Source organism: Tyto alba, unplaced genomic scaffold, assembly GCF_018691265.1.
Source record: "Tyto alba isolate M040663 unplaced genomic scaffold, T.alba_DEE_v4.0 Super-Scaffold_7, whole genome shotgun sequence".
Taxonomy (NCBI): Eukaryota; Metazoa; Chordata; class Aves; order Strigiformes; family Tytonidae; genus Tyto; species Tyto alba.
The window spans coordinates 35,934,621-35,949,882 of NW_024881328.1; the positions used below are offsets into that span (position 1 = coordinate 35,934,621).

The 15,262-nt window shown below is 37.9% G+C and overlaps 1 protein-coding gene across 6 annotated transcripts in view; it reads right to left on the reverse strand.

Annotated features, from left to right (window-relative positions):
- GULP1 (GULP PTB domain containing engulfment adaptor 1) overlaps positions 1-15,262 on the reverse strand; it is a 160,388-nt gene that overhangs the window by 94,936 nt on the left and 50,190 nt on the right. For 5 of the 6 annotated variants that reach the window (XM_042784107.1, XM_042784108.1, XM_042784103.1 and 2 more), the window contains one exon: positions 11,193-11,313. The gene's annotated coding sequence lies outside the window, so the exon portion shown is untranslated. Of the gene's footprint in view, positions 1-559; positions 657-11,192; positions 11,314-15,262 lie in introns of all 6 variants that reach the window. The other variant, XM_042784104.1, reaches the window with a different exon arrangement.

The following is a 15,262-nucleotide window of genomic DNA, read 5'->3' on the forward strand; positions in this document are numbered from 1 at the left end:
TAGAACAGCAGCATCTAGGTCACTTGACAAAAACTGTACTTCTCAAAGAAGGAAATCATTATCTCAACAATACTAATGTAAACCACAACACAGATTTCTACATATAAAGAAAAAAATATGAAGAAAAAATGGTCCTGGTATTGGGGGGTGGGAGGGAAGGACAGAGATGAAAATCAAAATGACTAATTGGCAGTTACCTTGAAAACTGAAAGCATAAAGCATTATTTCTGCTAGGAGATAAAATTACATGTGAAATTACTTCTATGTCTTGATAAGCTGGAAAGGAATTAAAGAAGTATTGTTGTAAACTGGGAGTAACAGAGACAGTAAGTACTACAGAGTATTTGTGGACAGAAGTTCCCCATTACTCTGCCAAGCCTCTGTGCCCCTTTTTCTTCACTTCGTTTATGACTGTGGGCATGCAAGCTCAAATTCGTTTCTTGAACTACCTATATTTAAATCTTTGGGGAATTCTACTGCACAAATGATTGTGCAAAATTAATCTCAGCTTTCTATCCAAGAGTGTGTGTCTGTGCTAGCTGTAGTTTTAAAAGTATACCTTGCTGGTCGCTCCTCTGGTGTTTTTCAAAAAAAGGTTTAGCTTTGTGTGTTTAACCTTCCAGATATCATCCTTTATTGTAACTGGACACCGATTCCTTAAAGAAAGCACAAGAACTATTAATACCACCAATGTTTTTAAACTCCAGGATCAGAAGCAACAAGATTAGAGCATAATTATTAAAGGAGCTGAAGTAAAATATTCTCACTTTGTTCGCTCCTTCAAAAGAAAAACACTGCTGAAACTGCCAGTATAAGAATTCTTTTCAAGCAGTAAAACCTCACTGCCACTGAAAACTAAATGGCTTTAACACCCAAACTAGAAACTACACCCATCAGTAGGTATTAACTTTTCAAATATCATTAGAATCAAGCCCATGGGAAACAAAATGTATTTTGCAGTCTTTTAATTTACAATACATATACACAACTAAACAGCAGCAGATAACAAGCAGCTAAAAGGAAATAGGCGATTTGAAAGCAACCTTAAACTACCAACAGATGAACCAACCCCTGAATGTCCTTCAAATTCTCTGGAGAGTTTCATATGCCACCTTCATGTCTCCTTCCCGGGGGGGTGGGGGGGGTGTGGGAATAATAAATAAAACAAGTCAAAACTAATAAGCCAAATTATTTCTTTTTGTTTATGCCAAAGTAATGCTGGAAATTACATTGGTATAACAAAGGAAGGTATTTGCTTTTAAATACTGGGGAAGCCGCTTCCTCTCCCATAACGCACTTAGCATTTATCAAATCTTTCAACAAAGGGTGTAGAAGCATCCATTTATATTAGGTAAAGTTTATAAGTACTCCTACGAGATTAATATCATTTCATCTTGTAGATGCATAAATTAAGACAGAGACACGATATCTGGCCTCCCAATGTCACTGAAAGACTTGACAGCTGCAGTAAAACCCAGGACTTCTGAATTTCACATTCCTGTTTAAGGATTTCTCGAAACTGAAAATATTTTCCAGCAGTCATTCAACACATTAAAATGGGGATTTTTTCCTTGACATATTTTCTACAGAAAGCTTAGATAGATCCTTTTTAATTTACAGTTAGTATAACATTACTACAGCACCAGAATATAACTTCTCAAACAGAAGATCTCACTACTGTTTCATTAACTGGTAGCTGGAAGTTTCAAAGCAAAAAGGGAAAAGTGGATCTACAAAAACAGGACAGCATGTCAACTTTGACTAATTTTATGGCCCCATTCCTCACGCTATGACCACTAACACAGCTAGGATCAACAAAAGGGGACGGAGGACATCCTACCTGTTCCCCTCCTGCCCCTGGTAATACTGTGAATCACCGCATTTGTACATATTTGAGGTGCTCACTGTGGATTTCAGTAAAGCTCTACAGTAAGCTCACTCTCCTCACTATGCTTTTGGGATATTTCAAAGCAGTGGGTATTCTGTCTTTCAAATGGTCCTAAATGGCTATCCAAGCTTAATGAATCCTTTTGCTATTGATGGCATCTCACATTCCTTGCTGTTCCTCTATGAACACTGTTACGCAGCTTCCTGACAGAAGGATGTTATTTACTTTTCACCGTTTTCTTTTTCTTTTTATTTGGTGCACACCAAAAGCCAGTAAAATTTTCCTGTGCATTCTCCCTAGGCTGCTTTGCATGAAATACACATTTTTGCTCTCAATTGTCATCCACATACCAACTTCAACTCTATCCCACAATTCACATTAAATAGAGTTTTGTTTTAATTTATCTACATTCTGGCACTCTGTCCATGGTCTCCAGCACTGAATGGACATGGAGCCAAACCTTTGCTTTACTCAGAGTGATGAACAACCTCACTTGTGAAATTTACATCTATTTATTTGCCTGTTTTGTAAATACTCCATTACAATATGTTGATCAAAAATTATATAAATTGATATTTCACTGTGTTAGATCAGCACTTTCCATCCCAAAGTCAAAATTATTTTTTTACCCATGCAAAAAACCCTACCCTTTGATAGCTCTTTTTACTTACCTGTTTTGTACCAGTTTCAAATTGGTACTTCTTCCAAACTCAGAGTCAGTAACCAAATTTATAGAACTTCATCAATGATAAATGCAAAGTTGCTAGCAGACAGTGCTATTTCCTCCATTTAAAAACTTAATTTTGAGAACTATCCTTACTCAACAGACTGCTAGCCAGAGCGCTGTGCATCTTCCTCTTCAGCAAAAGCTAATAAACTGTATTTCTGCTGTTGAAAAGATACCTACCCAGCAGTGTCAAAATTTGAGCACAAAATATCACTGTAAAGGCCAAGAACATAGCTCACGTGCTCTGTGATACCCACCATTAAACTCCATGCTACATTTTAGTGCAGTCCAAGCTGAATAACACCACAATCTTGTGATATTTCCAAGTACAAAGCCAGTGTTATTACGTTATCAGTCAGAGCTATTTTTAGAGCAATGAAGTCCACAACTCCTCAAATGAAAGAAATAAAGGAATATAAATTTGCCTTGACATTTGTAACAAAATTACCACTTGTACTCAAGGTTAAAAGACTGTGGTTTATCTTGTACTTGTCATGAAGCCTTATCAGTGCAATTAACACAGCGTATCTGATTAACAGAAATTCACTAAACGGCAGTAAATCATTTCTTTAGGCTCAATGGCAATTGAATTACTAGGAAATCACTCCGCTTAATTATCTGTTGTTTTTAAATGTCCATGTAGCTGCCAGTAGCATAGCATCTGACACCTTCTTTAATCACATAATAAGGGCTTGCCAACTTCATAGGTCAGAGCTGCATTTTATAGAAAGGAGAGCAGAGACACAGAGACTGATGTTCAGGAGACCACATTTCTCCCACCACTGAGCAGTAAAGGATGGAACACACTGCAGAGACCATATGTAAAAGCATATATAAAAAATGCACAGAATCGGTTGCTGGGAACGAAACACCTGGAAACCTGCTCTGTGTTTTGAGAGAAGGCCCACAGAGTAAAACAATCAGAAGTGTAGAAGAATATTCAGATGCAAATTTTAATTCTGAACAACTCAGCAGAGGAATAAACTAACTCTTAAGACTGGCAGTTTTAGATGAACACTGTTGCTCAGCAATGGGTTGAAACACTGTGTGAATGACAATTCACAAAATGTAGAGTGCCTTAGTGATAAAAAAATTGCCAAGCACTGAGCCGTGTCGTTTATTCAAAGGGACCAGTACTCCTCATAGATCATCCAAACACAGCACCCACCCCTCTGGGCTGTCACCTCAGCCCTGAGCAGCTGCCACTGACTCAGGCAGAGGGGCAGTCAAGCACATATGCTTTTTAAGAGACTTAGATAGTAATGTCCCAGTATGGCAGACTAAACGCATGATAATGGAGATGCCTGAGAGTTACTTTCAGGGCCGTAAGTCTGCAAAAAGGATTAAATTCATCCAGGAGAATAAAACATTCTTGAAGAAGAAGGGATGAAGGCAGCATGTCGAAGAGGACCTGTGAGAGAATCCCTACTTATCATCACACAACCATGAAACACAGATCAACAGAAGTTTAAAAAAAGAAATTAAAGTACGGTAATCTTCACATTTCTGATATTTTGAAGTGTCTTTAAAAATGCTTTTATTTTGCATGCTACAATCTTCATAGAATGACTAACACCAGGGCATTTAAAAAAAATAAAATTAAGAATAGTAATACAGAGGGCCTCTATTTTCTGTTATTTTGCATCATTGAAACATGACCTATTTAGCTATCCAGGCCTGATTTTCTTGAATTTTTTTTTCTTTTTTTTTTTTTTTTTTTAAACAGACTAAAATCTAAGTATTCCTGTCTGTTAAAGTGGATTTTGGTTTACATCTTGCAAGATTCAATTACATTTATTCAGAAATGTCCTTTGTTTGGATTTTTTGTCTCCATCACAAATTCCACAGTCACTTAAAAATGCAAAAAAGAAGTATTTTAAACAGCATATATGTATAGTGAGCCAAATAGTCAAGCTTTTATTAACAGCTAAATGATGTACCAAGTTTTTGAGCTGTCAAAGTAGCAACTTACATAAAACCCCCCAAAATGTTCTGAACGAGGCTGTCATTTACAGCCTAGAAAATATTTAGGTGAAGAAACACATCTTTGCTCACATTGTTTTTCAAACATTTCTAAGCCTAGTTTCTCTTTGTACTTCCATTCTAGGAACAAGTGAAAGTGCCCCAATTACAAAAATAATGTTAATAAAATCAGGAAATAAGGTTACAGAACTGTGGAAACATCACTTCCAATACACCTCCTAGGACCATGAATACACATTTGGTAGCTCCAATCTTCCCATTTCTGTGGCACAACACAGTTAAAAGGTGAGGATGAAAAGAAAGTGGCAATTTACTACAAAATGGAAGTTATCCAAAATGGGGGGGTGCGGAGGGGAGTGGGAAGGGAGGAGGTGCAGGAAGGTACTTTATTGCTTTTATGTCATTAATAACCAGTTTTAATTTAGTTATGGTATTTCTGTCTGTAAAAGGCATGATTAACATGATAAACAAATCTAAGTTTTCCAGTTCTGGAACTGAATTATAGGCAGTGATTTATAAATATAAAACCAAATACAGAAACAATGAGAAAATAAATACAACCTGAATTACAATACAGCATCTTGATTCTTAACAAGAATATTAGATGTTTTCATGCTAAATCCATAACCATTGCGATGTGAAATGTAATTCTTTCCCTGTGTCAAGAGCAGTCAAAAAAAAAAATACTGCAGTTGATCTTTTCTACTTCAGAAGAACATAAAAAATACAAACCCCTTCATACCTATTAGGAATGCTAACTTTAGAGCGAGAGATTTCAAAAATAAAGTAATTCATAAATGAAAATCGGAAGTGGCAACAGATTGCATTTGCAAGAATGAAGTCTTTTTCAATTTCACGTCATGTAACAGGTGTCAGATAAAAAAAATTACCTCATAAATAAATATCTGCTGCGCAAAGCCCCTGAGCTGCTTATCACAGATGGATTGACTGTTTTTTAATTTAATGCTTTACCATGACTCAAAAGTATGAAAAGAACAGACTTGCATCTAAAAAACAGGACTGAGGGTTAAATAAAGGAGGGCTGTGTAACTTCTCTACTACAGGGCTACTACGTCTCTACATACTATAGAGTTGTCTCACAAAACCATATGAATTAACCTCTAATATTCTGATTCATCTGTTCACTCATTGTGAAAAGTGTATCTTTATAAATGCAGAATGTGACGGCCATGATGAATTCCTAACAAAACCAGACATCGTGTTTTTTGTAGGCAAATAAAGAAAGGAAGAATTAGTCTTAAGCAGGAAATCCAATAGCAGAACATCATTATCCCAAGAAAGCATTTAGATAGCAAACAGGCAAACTACAGGTTCAGAGATTTCTTCCAAACACAGTTCAAGCAATATTTGAGGTTTGAAGCGGGGCGGGGTGGCAGGGCAGGTGACCGGGAAGAATCACAAATGCAAGAATAAAATCCATTAGATTTTTGTTTGTTTGCTTTCTTATACACAGATTGCACGTATTCAGGCTGTTGACGGTCTTTTTGGAAGACACACTTAGCTCCACCTGTCATGTTGGAGAGTCGCTGGGTGGGACACCATTTCACTCCCTGCATCATGCATAAACTCAACCTGACTATTCTGTTAGACTATAGCAATTTGTAAGGACTGGAGCACTGATGCAGCAGGGCATACAAGAACTTCATCAGCTGCATCAAGCGAATTCCCTGGCTGCCAACACTTCTGAATGACACAGCAGCTCTTGGTACTGATGAACCCCTTTCTTATATAAGCGAGCCCTCAGTTCTTATTGTTATTTAAACAGGGATAAATCAGCTAGAATTACATGTCTCAAACATACCTTCAACTAAAGGGTAATAAGAGTTTGACCTTACACATTATGCCAAAAGGTACTTCAATGCACCCATTTATTTTAATAATACTGCAGAAACTTTGAGATTAAAATGTTTTAAAATTATATAACTGCTTGACTTCCAGAGATGATAAAGCCTAATGCTGAAGTAAAAATAAAAATAATGCAACCTAGAAGCAGGTTAAAAAGAAAGGATAATTGCCTATTAAGAAGACTTTAATGAGAAATGTGGCAGAACCTTCACCACCTGCAAACTTTAAAAAGTTTAATGGCCCTCTAAAAAGGAGTGACTTTCTCCCAGATGACAGGATGCCTGTAATACAGGTGATTGTAAAAAGCTCAAGGTAATACCTTGAAACAGACCTGGAAGAAATTTTACATTTTGAAGCATCTGGCTGCAGCCTTGGTTGGCTCCTTGCCAGCACCACAGGCAATAAAGGGAACTAAGGAAAAGCAGTGATCAAACCAGTCTAGCTGTTTGGAAGGGGAAGCAGAGATCCAGCGGCAGACAGAGCTGAGATAGGGTGGTGGCAGCTTGGCAGAAATAGCGAAGGAGAGAAATGGAGCTTTACATAAGCAGATCATGGTCAACAACACCAAGGAAAGAGATCTTCACTGGTACACTGAAACTTATTATGTCCCCTAAAATCAGGATCCACCTTTAAATAAAGAAAATGAACACACACACACACACACACACACAAATAAAAAAAAAAAAAAACCACGCCCCAAGAAATCGCAATCAGGCAAACACCTTGCAATTAAGACTAGATTTCACCACTTGTCTTGTAGGCTTAAAGATCTATAGGAAGAATTTCAAAATTCAGATTGTGTATGTAACAACTCCTCCCTCCTATTTGAACACCATCTTAGTATATTGTATTCACACTCAGGACACCACACCAATACGCTATACAAATACAAAAATGGTTTTAAGGGAAAACATATTTTTAATATATATATTTATTGGTTATACATGGTTAATATTACTTATTAAAACATACAGATCCAAACCAGGACCCATCAAGTTAGTTATCACCTGATGAAATATCGTTTTGTAGTTTTTACTGAATCATATTAAAGTACAGCTACTTAAGAAAGAATCTAGACGGTAGCTTCTGATTCTTTGAGAAACTTTGCCAATGTGCCTTAACTATTCACCATCTGTCTGGCTGAAAACCACTTCACAGAAACATAGCCATTCAAACACGTTCAGCTCTGATGCTACTCTCTCATTAGACACAGGAATGGTTTCACATTTGATTTCACACACGCTTAAAACAGCCGTGCCCCTCACTGCCATCCACCCCCCAAACCCTTACCCCCGTGGATGCTGCCCTTCTCCAGCACTGCCACAAGCAGTCCTGCACCGCCAACTGTCAGGGAACTGGGCAGGGAGGCTGGGGGGAATAAAAATATCTCTGTTGAATTTTTCTCCTATTATGTGCCAAGAAAAAGTAAGGGCTGACAATAAGCACTAGGAAGTGGAAGAGCAGGACTGTATCTGCCAACTTCCACACTGGTTTAGTACTGTGGCACTGAACTGGAAACCACAGCATGAATGTACATGGGAAATCTTTCAGTAAATACCGATCTTTTCTTGGGTGAAGTGATAGACACACTTCAGTCCACAGACAGGCTGCACCAAACTTGTCAGAAAAGACACGAATTCAGTTAATTTACCCTCAATCTGCCAGCTCTGTGCAGCATTCGGAGACATCAGACTAGCTTCACAATACCATTTAGATGCTGACATGGAGACAAATTCTCTGTATCTTGTAAAAATTAAGTAACAACGCAGCTCAGCACTAAGCTTACAAGAAATGTAAAACATCAGTAAATGCAAAAGTCAGTTCAGCAGCTTGCTCTAACCACATTAAGACATTTTTATTATGCTCATTTATTTGAATAGGCCATGAAAATATAAATCCAAATACGGAGTCTGGGCAAACAAATATTATGGCAACTTTGATGAAACAAAGCTTTCCCAATAAAATGTTATACGACAATTCTGCATTAAGTGCAACTGCTTTCTTAATCTTCCTTGATGTTTTGACTTAACGTGCCTATTGAAAAAAAGAACAAGGGGTATTATGTGTCCCACTGGCCCCTCCTGCAGGTCTCTAAAGAGTACTTAACATAAACACAAATTTATGGTATTACACTCATGGACTTCAAGTATCTCAAGTTCTACTTCAGGGTATTAGGACAACTGCTGTTTAAATTATGTGTAAATTAGCTGAATCATGACCCTCTACTGGAAAAATACGCCTTACAGATCATGACCTTAGGGAGTCGAATGCTGTAATGACAACTTCCCACTGAGCTAATCAAGAATCAGAGAATGAAGTTAAAATTAACTAAAGCAGAGGCACTGAAAAGAAAAAAAAAAAAAAAAAAAAAAAAAAAAAAAAATCAATAGTGTTATCCAGCTGAACCAGGTCATGCATGCTAGAATCTCCTACCATTTACTACTGCAATACATCACTGCTACAGTAAAAATAAACTGTAACCCTCTACAAAATAACATAGGGAAGTTGAAACATTTCTTTTAACTTCCCCACAGTGAAATTAGAACAAGTTAACCATTTTGGAGATTGTAGATCCCACCACTAATCAACATCTGATTTTGAAAATGTCAATGATTAATCCAGACCCTAAGATTTCTGTGTGTAAATCTATGCTTTTTCCATGTAATTTCTGCTGTAACTTTGCAATGCTACATTCTTCATTTACTCAGTAGGTGATGGACACCAAAACTACATGTACCTTTAAAAATCCCAAGGGTTCCCTGCTCTTAAAATACAGGACTTTGCACGTAAAACCAGCTACGTCTTCAAATTCCAGAATTCCAAATACTACCTAAGCCTGCTGCAAATCAGCAAAAGAATTTGTACCTAATCATCTTAAATAAATCTGTTTCAAGTAAGTCTATATCTACAAAATGACTCTGTGTTTTAGACTTGTAATGAATCCTATCAACATTTTTTGCCAATGGGTCTGGCTTTGCCCAACTCTGTGGAAGGAGAGACCCATTAGGCAGTCTTTTTCAAGTACAGAGATAAAAGGGGAATCCAGTACATGGGAGAGAGTTGCTGTTGTCAGAATTAAAGAATCTGTCTCCTCCCATTTGCTCCCAGGCTACACGATCCTTTTGTAACTGGCAAGCTTTTGATTTTTTTTTTTTTTTTGAATTATTTCTCTCCACCTCACATACAGTCCTCTTTTTTCTTTTTGCTCTCAGCTCCCAGTCTGCCCCTCAAGAAAGATCTTCCAAGATGGAACTCTTGCCTAATTAGCAAAAGAGCCTATCTAAGAAAGCAAGCTAAGGACTTGTATGCCTGTTGTTTTATTTTAGAAAGAAAGTCAAGAAGAACAGCCTTTCATCCTAACCATCCAGGAAATGAGAACCATAGGATCTGTCTGAGACAGAATTGGGAAGTAACGGCATGAAGTCATAAACACACACACTGACTTCCTGAAAACTGGCAGTAACTCGAGTCATCCTTGGTCATCCTACAAGACAGTGCCATAGCAAATACTGAAAATCCAAGGAATTTTTTACTTGAAATGTCATATTTGCATACTACTCATGTTGGAGACATCAAGACACACAAAGGAGGTCACAGAAAACTGCACACTCGTGATCTGTTTTTGAGAAGTAATGACATCAGGCAAGTACTCTGAAGAGGCTATAATATCATAGCAATAGCCTTCTGAGTGCCAGATTAAAGATAACCTTTGGGAAAGCCAGCAGCATCAACAGACTGACTCAGCCTAATCTGACTTCAGCTCTACACTTTCTCAGAGGTACTTCAATAAATTTGGGGATTTATAATCAAATGAAGTGAAATGCACTTGCTCTAAAGTACATTGCTGCAACTGACATAAGCAAGCCAAGGGAATGTTTTTGTTAACCACTATATTGCTAAACAAATATTTTCGCTTATTTTCACCCCAGAACAGTAAAAATTGCTACATGGTTTTACCTTACCTTCCTTTCACTGAGCTAAACTAAACATACAGTTTTCCAGAGGTTCCTAGTTCCCTACCCTCACTTATAAAACATTTTAAAATTATTTAATGTTTTTGAGAAGTATATCACAACCACTCCCATAAACTCTTATCCGTAACATTGTAATTCCCCAACTTGTTCCTTTTTTCCAGTAAATCAATGGAAATTCACAGCTGCTGACTCCCTCTTATCCAGACAAGCCTTTCTCTCTGGACAGAAGAGAAGTAAGGAGACTGCAGCTCCAGTGGACTGTAGTAGTGTTTTCAATTTAAGCACAGAGTTTCTCAGTTCTGGAGAAGGGAGGAGCATAAAAAAAAGGCAGGAGGGGTGGGAGGGAGAAATAGAGTAAAAGCGAGTAAAAGCCAATTTGTAATAGGCATGCCAACAAGCATTATTCCCTCACTCAACCACCGGGTTACTGAAACACAGTTACTTAGGCTGTGAGAGCTCTGGGTTAACAACTTGGTCCTGCCATATGCTCAGCAGCTGACTTCATATGAAGGGTACTGTTTAGTAGGAGGAATGGACAGAAGCACCCCTCTAACCCGCAGAGTCTATAACCTTCGCCTTTTGGCTTTGTTTCAAGCACTTTAAATGGAAACGAAAGAAAGAAACAAACAAAATCTAACTTGAATCATTCATTCCAGCCTTAAAAAAACCCCCTCTTACTCAACCAAGAAAAATTCAAGTATTTCCATAATCTTTCTCTGTAAAGCAGTTCATAACAACAATTAAAACAGCTTACCCTTCTGCATTCAAATTCCTTGCCAAGGTGCAGAGCAGACACTAATTCTCATGTGGAACAGATCACTCATTTGTCAACATTTCTGAACCTTTATTACTGCTGCTTTACAGTTTCTCATACACTAGAATGAAAAGAAACAATGACAGATATTAGTTGTGAACTAGTGTATTATCAAAGCATAGAAATTAATTTCTCATTTTAAGAAATTTAGTGCAAAGAGCTTAATGGAAATGTATTTCACAAAGTTTAATACAATTCAGCTAGAAAAGTAAATCAGACTAAAATACTGGGTGCAATAGAACTGTATTTTCAAATAGGAATTGTGATTCAAATATTTTGCTAGAATTTCCTTATCCACACCTACCCTACACCAATAGAATAACCATTTAACAGACAGAAAAGTAGCTTGGCCACTTATTAATTGAATTCACCTACATACGAGATGTGCAAGGAATGTAGCATTAGACCAAAGCCATGTTCCTTTACAGAAAAACTGATTGGTAGTCTCATAATAAAATACTACTAATTAAAAAAAAAAGCACTCCCATAGATGCTAGGAAATGTGTCTACAGAAACGGTACCACATCTTGTTTCAATGTAATGCAGTTTAATCCGCTCTCCTGCACAACCAGGAGCCAAAGAAATCTGTTCTTGCTTTGTTTCTGGTTTTATCAGAAAGCAACACATGATCTGGTCTCTCCTAGGTAACCACTCTGGCCTCTACTCCTTCATGTTCTCCATTTTAAGATATTTACAGAGGATTTTACAACACTCTTACCATCTTCACTGAATATTTGGATAAGTCATACAAATTTAAATCTTGATATTTTTTGATGATTAACTCAGATGTTTAGTTATATTAGTCCCATCAATCATCTTGGATCTGTTAACTTTCAGGTACCAAGGTAACAAAACCTAGAATTTTACTCAATCAGGCAGGAAGTATGACTTCCACGATCCATTAAATGAATAAATGACTCTATAACTTCCATACATTGAGGGGTTTATCTTTGCTGCCTTAGTGTAAAAACTCGTCTTTGTGAGCAATACGAATTAATGCTATTTCTTTTCCTTCATTTCTTGTTTCTCTACTTCATTCCTGTTTCCCTGACATGGTTGCTCTTTTTGTCCCCTTCACCTTAAGAAAAATCAAAGCAAAACAAACCACCTCATCATATTATGCAGTCTTTCCTCGCCTTCTACCATTTCCCCTATTAATTGTCAAAGGTTTTTTATTAGTTCTCTAGAACCTTATTTTACAACTCCCTCCAATTACCTTTTTTTTTCTTTTCTTTTTACAGTCAGTTGTTATCAAGAACCTCAAAGCTCTTGCATTCAAAGTTTTCAAAATATTTTTTCAGTTACAAATTGGAGAACCTCAGAATGAGGTCCAACAAGGCCAAGTGCAAGGTCCCACACATGGGTCAAGGCAACCCCCAGTATTAATGCATGCTGAGGGAAGAAGGGATTGAGAGCTGCCTTGCGGAGAAAGACTGGTGGTTACCCGTGAATGAAAAGCTGGACATCAACCAATAATACATACTCGCAGCCCAGAAGGCCAACTGTATCCTGGGCTGCATCAAGAGAAGTGTGGCTAGCAGGTCAAGGGAGGGGATTCTCCCCCTCTACTCCACTCTCATAAGACCCCATCTGCAGTGGTGTGTCCAGCTCTGGGGACCCTGACAGAAGGACACAGACCTGTTTGAGCAGGTCCAGAGGAGGCCATGAAGACGCTCAGGGGGCTGGAGCACCTCCCTTATGAGGACAGGCTGAGAGAGTTGGGCTTGTTCAGCCTGGAGAAGAAAAGGCTCCAGGGAGACCCAACTGCAGCCTTTCAGTACTTAAAGGGGGCTACAGAAAGATGGTGACAAACTTTTTAGTAGGGCCTGGTGTGATAGGACAAGGGGTAACGGTTTTAAGCTAAAACAGGGTAGATTCAGACTAGATACAAGGAAGAAATTTTTCACAATGAGAGTGGTGAAACACTGGAACAGGTTGCCCAGAAAGTTGGTAGGTGCCCCATCCCTGGAAACATTCAAGGCCAGGTTGGACGGGGCTCTGAGCAGCCTGGTCTAGTGGAAGATGCCCCTGCTCATTGCAGGGGGGTTGGACTAGATGGCCTTTAAAGGTCCCTTCCAACACAAACTATTCTATGATTCTATGAAGTAGCACGAAGGCATTCTGCCTCTCATGCTCGTAGCTTGGTAGCTAAGTAAGCTAAACCTGAAAGAGACCTCAAAAGTATGACTAAATATAGTATACTAGTAGAATAAAACCCAAGTGCTAATACATTAGAAACATTTTCTAACAGGCTGTATGCTGCACCACAGCACTATAATTTCACTGCCTTTTTATTCTGCCAAACAAAATGTGTGTCAGTTTTAGTAATTATGCAATACATCATGCTCACCCATTTCACTTGCTTCTATCACGCCTTTATAGGAATACCAACATAATAAATGCTGAAGGTCATTTGTATAAGACAGTATGTTCTAGAGTTAAAACATATAAAGATTCTTTCCCCGATATAATGTGAAATGTATCCTGTACCATTTCATCATCATGACACTACTGAACTCAAACAAATGCTATACCCTCACACTGTTGCTCTATTTCTTAAATTTTTCTTAAAAAAACAAAGCAAACCATTCAAAAAGTAAAGAAGTGGTAATTTCAGCTTTTTCAATAACATATTTTTGTTTCTAATGCAAATCTGTATTAATTAACAGTTTGATATTCCAGACAGAAGAGAAAACCATTAACCTATTCCACATGCAATGACTTTGTGGCTCTACTTGAGCCTCTGCAGCCGAGCATCTCCTATCTCCCTGAAGACAGCGGCTCAAAACCCTCAGCCCTCCTCTGCAAATACAGGTTTTAAAGACAGCATCCACTCTTACATTTTCTTATCTACTGACAGAGGATCCAAACCAGAAAACAAGTCTGCAACATGTCTAAGTGTCATTCACACTTACACTGACACCTCAATCATGAGATTCAAACCCTGCTTAATAAAAACAAAACAAAAAAAAACAACCCATTTGCCTCTCCCTACTTTTTCTTGTAACTATATACTAACATATTCCAACTTACTTTACACAGTAAAAACAGAACAAGAGAAAAGAACATAGGAGACACTGCAAGGCAACAGTCATTAATGCAGTATTCAAGGTTGGCTCAGAAGGAGCAACAGAGCTGAGAAGCGTTGACCCAACTGGTCTACTCTGTTTTGCTTATTTGCACTTCACCCTACAGTGCCTTAAGCCGTTGACATAGCTGCCTCCCAGCAAACCGTTATTCAGAAACTCAATCATATTGCACTGTTCACAGTCACTGTAATCACTATTTCGAGAATTACATTTACAGAGCAGCTCTCAGTAAAAGGACTCAGATGTGCAGCAGAAACTTAAGGCAATTCACCCGCTATATTCAAGGCACAGACATGTCAGAAATCATGCAGAGATGTTCTTAAACTGGAATTATCAGGAAAGACATGGAAGTTCCTTTACTGTGTTCCGTTCTTGTACAGAAGCCAACGATTTGTCTCAGAGTACCGAAGCAGCTCTTCAGCTTGAAGTAGTCGGTAAAACAGTATTTGTAACAGTAAGTAGCACTACCTCTCCTCAATTATACCTTCTGATTATTATAACAGCAATAAAAATGTTTATAAGAGCGCTATATAGAAAAATTGAAAAACAAAACAAAAAATCCCCCACTTTTCACTTACACATATCAAAAGATTTGGCAGTCATGCACGAGTCAGTAATAGTCACATCATGTAACACCACACGGGAAAGAAAGCACACCTAAGAAACTCAGCTATCAAAATACCTTCCAAATTATAGAAGTCTCAGTAGGTAGTGTAAATTCTCCCCAAATACACCATTTTTAATCCTCCTTCAGGAGAGGGAAGATGCCTTGTTAAAATTATAGCTTAATAGGAGCTATGCCAATTTTAGAAGACACCAAAGAGCATTTAGTCCAGTTTAGAAAATCTGTGCAAGGTACAATATGCTTATCATCCCAGAGCAAAATCTTCCAAACCACTTAAATTTTGCTCTTTGAAAATT